Source organism: Amphiprion ocellaris, chromosome 17, assembly GCF_022539595.1.
Source record: "Amphiprion ocellaris isolate individual 3 ecotype Okinawa chromosome 17, ASM2253959v1, whole genome shotgun sequence".
NCBI lineage: Eukaryota > Metazoa > Chordata > Actinopteri > Pomacentridae > Amphiprion > Amphiprion ocellaris.
This window is the reverse complement of record NC_072782.1, coordinates 31,227,975-31,236,362: the sequence shown is the minus strand read 5'-3', so window position 1 is coordinate 31,236,362 and position 8,388 is coordinate 31,227,975.

The following is an 8,388-nucleotide window of genomic DNA, read 5'->3' as shown; positions in this document are numbered from 1 at the left end:
TTTTTTTCGACATAGTATAGCATGTCGCTCTCAAAATGTCATAGTTTAGCCTTTTGTCCACAAAGCGTTGTTTTGTCCCAGCTGTCTGAAGTAGGAGAGGAGCAACACAGCAACAGTCCAAACGCTGGTTTCCAGAATGTTAGACGAGTATTTATTTGAAAGAGCAAGTTTACAACAACACAACATGTGAGGGGGTTAAAAACAAATGGGTGTTAGTAAAATAAAAATAAATCAACAGAACTAAAAGTGAACTTCACGTTGACATTGATGGGCATTCCAACCAGGAACAAAGTAAAAGATAATCAATAGGAAAAAAAACTCTTCCTGTTCACCTCTTAAAACCCCAAAACACACCGCAGTAGCACCCTAAACTAAAACTACCAATGGGTTCCCTGTTTTCCTTTGTGAACAATTCAAAGGTCCCTCTCTATCTCCCCACACATCCACCAACCACTGGAACACATCTCCAAAGTTCTGCAGGGCCAGCTCAGCTTCCCCTCAGAAGAAGTGCTGCCACCTGCCAGATGAAGGAGCCTTTTCAGAGGCAGCTGGCATCGTGATTGGACTGTACTTTGGTCTGTTCCAATCCAGCTTCAGCTCCAGAGACGGCAGGCGGGACGAGTCAACGGAGGCTGGATGGACGAAGGCATGCAGCTGAGTACAATCCAGAAAACAACAGAGGAGGAGTGCAGCAGCCCAGAGCCAGAACAACCAGAGTAGCATCGTATGTCTGTTAGAAAACATCATAGTAGAGCCTTTGGTATGAAAAAACGCCATCATATACATCGTATATTGTACAAATAATAAGTCAAAGGAAAGAGACATACATTGTAGAATTGTAGTAATTGTGGGCTGACTGATTTACTGATTATCAGTATTTTATTTTTACTGACTTACGGTAATAAATACATTTAAAAATGGCGCTACTTTGGCTCTGAACCTTTATCTACCTGTGGTCGCTCTGTCTTCTGGAGTGATTTGATTGGTTATATATCACGAATAAAACTCCTTTAACTTAACATCTGTAAACAAACAAAAACGTATCAACAAAGTTTTCTGTTAGAGTTTGTGTTCTTCTAAGTTTAACTCCAAGATTTTAAATACTTTCATTTACTGCAAATAAATATCTACTTCAAATGTCTCACTAATAATCATTATCAGCCTTAAAAACCCACAAAACAGCCCTCTATACTGGACCACACTTAGTACAGTCCGGTTCCCCCTTCTATAAATCTGCTTGGAATCTTCCACTTCCTGTTTGTCAAAGTGGCCTTCTACCTGGACAGGTTTTGTTGGAGCTCATGCAATAAACATTTTGGGTAAGTGCACTTTAATATGGATGGATGACACTGAATTAGAGTCTGTTTTAATGAGACTGAGTTAAGATGTGTAGCTCTGTCATTAAATAGGAAATTATTTCTCAGAATTCACAGAGAAAAGTCTGAAATGTTTGCTAGGTTAGCATCCCACATGTTCTTTGGCTCAGCTAAAGCTAACTCTCTCCAACTTCTGGATCTCTTGAGTTGCTTGTTGTTAAAATATCTTGCTAGAGGTGCTGAAGCTCAGAAAGTCTGAGATGTTTGTTCAAAATAAGCTCATTCTCAAGTCTGATCTGAACTGTCCTCTTTTGTTTGAACTTTCCCTAAACTTAGGAGTTAATGACAGAGCAGCACATCCAGACTCAGTCTCATTTATGTAGAGATTAAACTTCAGTGTCATTCATTGATGTTAAAGTGCAGTTTTTCAAATGTTTGTTGCACATGCTCCCGACCAAACCAGTCCAGGTGGAAGACGATGTGAAGAGAAAGCTCCAGAGGATGAATATCACACATTTACGTTGGAAATAAATGTCCTTTAATTAGACATTGTCATGCAAAAGTTGGATTTCCCTTTAATGATGTTCAAATCTTTGTTGAGTGTTTTGTTGATGTTGGTTTTGACACTCGGCCCCAAAGATTAAAACCTTTTATGGCTCACAAGCTGCAACAATTCACACATGATCAACTATCTTTCTGACTAAGATAAAAAGTGAAAAACTGCCTGATTCCTGCATCTTTTTGGTTTTTATGACGGTAAACTGAATATATTTGGGTTTGACATTTTATAAACCAAAACAAGAAATGAATTATTGGAGAAAACAATCAACAGATTAATGGACAAAGAAAATGTGTTTTCCAACATATATGGCTGAATTACTCCAACATTACAAGATACATACAATTTTAATTCAATTTTATTTATATTTTGCCAATTACAGGTCAAACTGTCTCAAGACGCTTTATTTTTATAGTAAGAAATTTAAACCTCTTGACTAATCCAATTTGTTATTTGGTTTTTAAGAGAGTAATGGACAATTAAAATAACTTTCTCCACGAAAAACTAATAAACATGAGGTCAAATAGAAGGAAGAGTTTTAAATACTGCAGTCCCACGATGACAAGAATAAAGTTTCTCAACAAAAACTAAATCTGCTGGTGGATTCCATTAAAGTCCTAATAAATGATAGTAAAATGTGATACTAAAGGTTTGTGGTGCTAAAAATGTCAAAGTAAAGATATCAAGTTGAACATCTGGATGGAGGTTGATAAAAGTTGACCTCCTTTCATTTCTCTGGAGCGACTCCATGGATTTTATGGATGGTGGTTAAAGACCTGCTCTTCTAGTGGTCTTCCTTCTAGTCGCTGTAAAAAGTCAGTCCATCCTGGCCGACTTCAACACCTCTTCATGACAACTTGTTCTGCCTCCGACCTGGTGGAAACTCCAGAAACTAGGGAAAACCCATGGAGACTCGAAGAACTCGTGGAGACTCGAAGAACTCGTGGGGCGGGGGAAGGTGTGGTGGGTGGTGGGGGAAGGTGGGGGAGTAGAGGGGGGAAGCCGCCACCCACCTCCCCGCCTACTCTCCGCCCTGACTCCACCCAGACTCCGCCTTGGCTCCACCCATGTGGTGACTTCAGGAACTACGATGTCAAAGGGACGACGAATTTATTTCTTTGTATCTGATCTGTAGCTCAGTGAGTTAAGGATTTGCCTATGGAGCTGCAGGTCGCTGGTTCAAGACCAGACACTTCTTAAATTTTCTCAAAATCCTGACAAAGACAAAGAAAGAAAAAGGCCAATGGCGGGTCTTGAACCTGCGACCTTCCAGTCTGCAGTCCTCTTCTTATCCTCCTGAGCTACTCGCTCAGATACTAATTCTCCTTTTTTTTGCGCATTTATCATCTATTTTTTGTCATTTTAGAGTTTTTTTTTTTAACTCGAGTCTCGACTCGACCGTTTTTCTCAGGAGGTGGGACTTCGGCCTTTGTGCTGGAGGGTGGAACCCTCAGTTCCAAGACTTTCCAAAGCCTCCACACCTCCCGAGTCCTCAGGACCTGAGCTTTCACACAGTCTGAGGGCTGAAATTTTCTAAGTCCCACAGTAGTTCTCTGTTAGACTGAACTTTCAGACAGTCTGAGAGCTGATATCTTCTAAGTTCCTGAGTAGTTCTCTGTTAGTTTGAACCTTTAGACAGTCCGAGGACTGATATCTTCGAAGTTCTTGAGTACTTCTCTGTTAGTTTGAACCTTTAGACAGTCCGAGGACTGAAATCTTAAAAGTTCTTGAGTAGTTCTCTGTTAGTTTGAACCTTTAGACAGTCTGAGGACTGAAATCTTAAAGGTTTCTCAGTACTTCTCTGTTAGTTTGAACTTTCTGGTTAACAGAAGCCTTAAAACTTGTGACCATGAGTCTTGATTTCACATTTAGATCATCCATCTGAGTTCTTCTCAGACCTTCACCTGTGGGTTTTTTAGAAATCCTCAACAAACTTTGATTCTCTTCACTGAACAGTAAAGTTTGTGGAGATCAGAAGGTAACATTAGTTTGATAAATGCCTTCAACTACTAGTAGACTTTATCTGGAAAGCAGTTTTCTGAAATGAGTTCTTAGTAAATCTGTCCACAATCAAACCAAGAACATAGAAAGAGGAAATGTTTGAAGAAACAACTTGATGTTTTCATTTCAGACTAGAAAATGCTTTAAGAACTTGATCTGTTTTTGCTCTTTTTGATCGTTTTATTGTCTCTTCTGTTTAATTTGATCTTCTAAAGTCTAACTGGTGTCTTTTCAAATGTTTTGTCCTTAGTTTGATTCTTCTTAAATGTTTAGTTTTGCTCATTTCTCACCTCTTATTCTTTTCTAATGTCTGATTTGATTTCAAAATGTTTTGTCTTTTTAATGTTTGTTTTTTTCAAATGTTTTATCAGCATGTTTGAAAAATTTCCTTTTCTTTCCCAGTGTTTAATTTTTTGATTAAATCTTTAAGGTTTTTCTTTTTAAATGTTTTACCGCCTTTTAATGTTTAATTTTCTTTTTAAATGCTTAATTTTATTTTCTGTTTAATTCCTATTTAAACTTTTATTGCCTTTAAGATTTAAGTTTCTAATTAAATTTAATTTTTTAATTAACTGTCTTTTTAAAGGTTTAATAATCTCATTAAATGTTTTGTATTTTTTAAATGTTTAATATTCTTCTTGTTTAATTGTATGTTTTAAATGTTTCATTATCTAAAATATTTCATCTTTAATGTTTATTATTTTTGTTTAAGAAAATTTGTTTGTCATAATTACATGTTTTGTATCTTCTGTTTAATTATCTAATTAAATATTTTGTCTGTTTAATATAATTTAATTAGATGTTTAATTTTCTTTTTAAAGTTTTACTGTATTAAATGTTTTTCTTCCTTTGATTTAATTGCTTTTTTTTTAAATGTAGTTTAGTTCTTTTATCTTTTTTTCTGTCAAGATTTTAACCCCAACCTTAAAAATGAAACAAACCCTTAAATCACAATGAAAACACTTCTGTTGTCACAATCATGAGTTAGTCAATTATTCAGTTTATCAATTCAACTTTATTTTTTTAGCACTTTTCACACAGATGACAAAACTAAACAAGCAAAGAGAAAAAACTGCTAAAATTCATTAAAACTCAAAAACATATTAAAAAAAAAAGATTTAACATGGTAATAAAATGTGTTGTGTCCAGGGGATGGAGGGAGTTTATTGAAGTCTTCTTGGGCTCACATGGGAAATCATTTAAAATATGAACTTGATATTCAGTCTAAGGAAACTGCAGAACGACAGAAGAACCAACAATATCTCCTGTTTTCTCCTTTAATGAGTCGACTCTTCTTGTGCTTTCAGACCAAAGAACTACAGACTCTTCACAACCTGCTCAAACTCTTGGTACAGGACCTCACCACACGGGTAAAGAAGGTTTCTGTCTCATTTCTACTCTGAAGCTCACCTTCTCCTGCTCAAACTGCTGACAAATGTTTCTGCTGCTCTAAAGTCTGGTCTCCAGAACTTCCTAAAAACTCTCAAAGTCTCTTCTGCTGCAGGTTGCTTTGTAGAACTGTTCCAGAAAACCTCACTAAACCACATGGAGTGGCCTCAAGATAGTCGTCCAAATGAAACCGTACAAAAACCAAACTAACACAACCCAAACGCTAAAGTTTCCTGCAGCCTACCAGAGAACCTCTGAGAACAGAGAATCAGGACAGGAACTCTTACCTTCTGGACAACCAATGTTGGTTCACAAACAAGAATACAGAATGTGTCTGACCAAAAACCTCTGAAGACTCACTACAGCCAAGATAAAGACACAACTCAGCTGCAGCAAATCCACTAATCACTGGACACATTAGCACCATGTGATAACTGTGGCTAAAGAACCACATTTACCAAGACAACTATCCAGTACAAAGCCCTAAAACACACCAAGAAACACATTAAAGACGATTTTACTGCTGGAAGCTGCAAGCCAACGCCTAAAGAACAAACAAAAGCAATGGAGCCAAACCCAGTTCACTGGTGAAGAGAAGCAGAGGAAATGTTTGTCTGCAGCTAAATAAAGCAGGAAGACACTGAGCAGCTCAGGTGTTCCTGGTAACACCAAGCAGCCACCTGGACAGCCAATAGGAACACAGCTTACTGGAAGTCCAGAGGGCTGGGTTAGTGAAGGAAATTTAGTTTAAAGTTGAAGCAGAAAGTTAACAAAGAAAGTTGAAAACCACCTTCTGATACCTGAAATCTCTGAGTTTTCACACAAAGAACACCTGAACATGTCAAACTGGTTCCATAGTAGAACCATCATTGTAAAAACGTCATAGTATGGTGTGTTGCTCAAAAAACATTAGGACCCGGCTGTCTAGGGTCGCTGAGGAGCAACACAAAAAACAGGACAAACGCTGGTTTATTTTTCGACATAGTATACTATGGCGTTTTTTTGCACCAAAATTCATGATGATTTTTTTTTTCAAAAAAAACCTTACCATAGTGTTTTTCACGGCCTCCTTTACCTTATTTCATCATATGGCCCATTTTTACAGCATGTTAAAAAATCGCATTTTTTTTTCGACATAGTATAGTAAGGCGTTTTTTTTTGCGCCAAAATTCATGATGATTTTTTTTTTCAAAAAAAACCTTACCATAGTGTTTTTCACGGCCTCCTTTACCTTATTTCATCATATGGCCCATTTTTACAGCATGTTAAAAAATCGCATTTTTTTTTCGACATAGTATAGTAAGGCGTTTTTTTTTGCGCCAAAATTCATGATGATTTTTTTTTTCAAAAAAAACCTTACCATAGTGTTTTTCACGGCCTCCTTTACCTTATTTCATCATATGGCCCATTTTTACAGCATGTTAAAAAATCGCATTTTTTTTTCGACATAGTATAGTAAGGCGTTTTTTTTGCGCCAAAATTCATGACGATTTTTTTTTTTTCAAAGAAAACCTTTCTGGAGTGTTTTTCATGGCCTATTTTACATTATTTCATCATATGGCACGTTTTTACAGCATGTTGAAAAATTGCATTTTTTTTTCGACATAGTATAGTAAGGCGTTTTTTTTGCACCAAAATTCATGATGATTTTTTTTTTCAAAGAAAACCTTTCTGGAGTGTTTTTCACGGCCTCCTTTACCTTATTTCATCATATGGCCCGTTTTTACAGCATGTTGAAAAATCGCATTTTTTTTTCGACATAGTATAGTAAGGCGTTTTTTTTGCACCAAAATTCATGATGATTTTTTTTTCAAAGAAAACCTTTCTGGAGTGTTTTTCATGGCCTAATTTACATTATTTCATCATATGGCACGTTTTTACAGCATGTTGAAAAATCGCATATTTTTTTTGACATAGTATAGTAAGGCGTTTTTTTTTTGCACCAAAATTCATGATGATTTTTTTTTCAAAGAAAACCTTTCTGGAGTGTTTTTCATGGCCTCCTTTACATTATTTCATCATATGGCATGTTTTTACAACATGTTGAAAAAACGCATTTATTTTTCGACATAGTATCCTATGGCGTTTTTTTGCGCCAAAATTCAAGATTTTTTTTTTTTTCAAAGAAAACCTTGCCATAGAGTTTTTAACGGCCTCCTTTACATTATTTCATCATATGGCACGTTTTTACAGCATGTTGAAAAATCGCATATTTTTTTTGACATAGTATAGTATGGCTTTTTTTTTTGCACCAAAATTCATGATGATTTTTTTTTCAAAGAAAACCTTTCTGGAGTGTTTTTCATGGCCTCCTTTACATTATTTCATCATATGGCACGTTTTTACAACATGTTGAAAAAACGCATTTATTTTTCGACATAGTATCCTATGGCGTTTTTTTGCGCCAAAATTCATGATGATTTTTTTTTTCAAAGAAAACCTTTCTGGAGTGTTTTTCATGGCCTAATTTACATTATTTCATCATATGGCACGTTTTTACAGCATGTTGAAAAATCGCATTGTTTTTTTCGACATAGTATAGCATGTCGCTCTCAAAATGTCATAGTTTAGCCTTTTGTCCACAAAGCGTTGTTTTGTCCCAGCTGTCTGAAGTAGGAGAGGAGCAACACAGCAACAGTCCAAACGCTGGTTTCCAGAATGTTAGACGAGTATTTATTTGAAAGAGCAAGTTTACAACAACACAACATGTGAGGGGGTTAAAAACAAATGGGTGTTAGTAAAATAAAAATAAATCAACAGAACTAAAAGTGAACTTCACGTTGACATTGATGGGCATTCCAACCAGGAACAAAGTAAAAGATAATCAATAGGAAAAAAAACTCTTCCTGTTCACCTCTTAAAACCCCAAAACACACCGCAGTAGCACCCTAAACTAAAACTACCAATGGGTTCCCTGTTTTCCTTTGTGAACAATTCAAAGGTCCCTCTCTATCTCCCCACACATCCACCAACCACTGGAACACATCTCCAAAGTTCTGCAGGGCCAGCTCAGCTTCCCCTCAGAAGAAGTGCTGCCACCTGCCAGATGAAGGAGCCTTTTGAGAGGCAGCTGGCATCGTGATTGGACTGTACTTTGGTCTGTTCCAATCCAGCTTCAGCTCC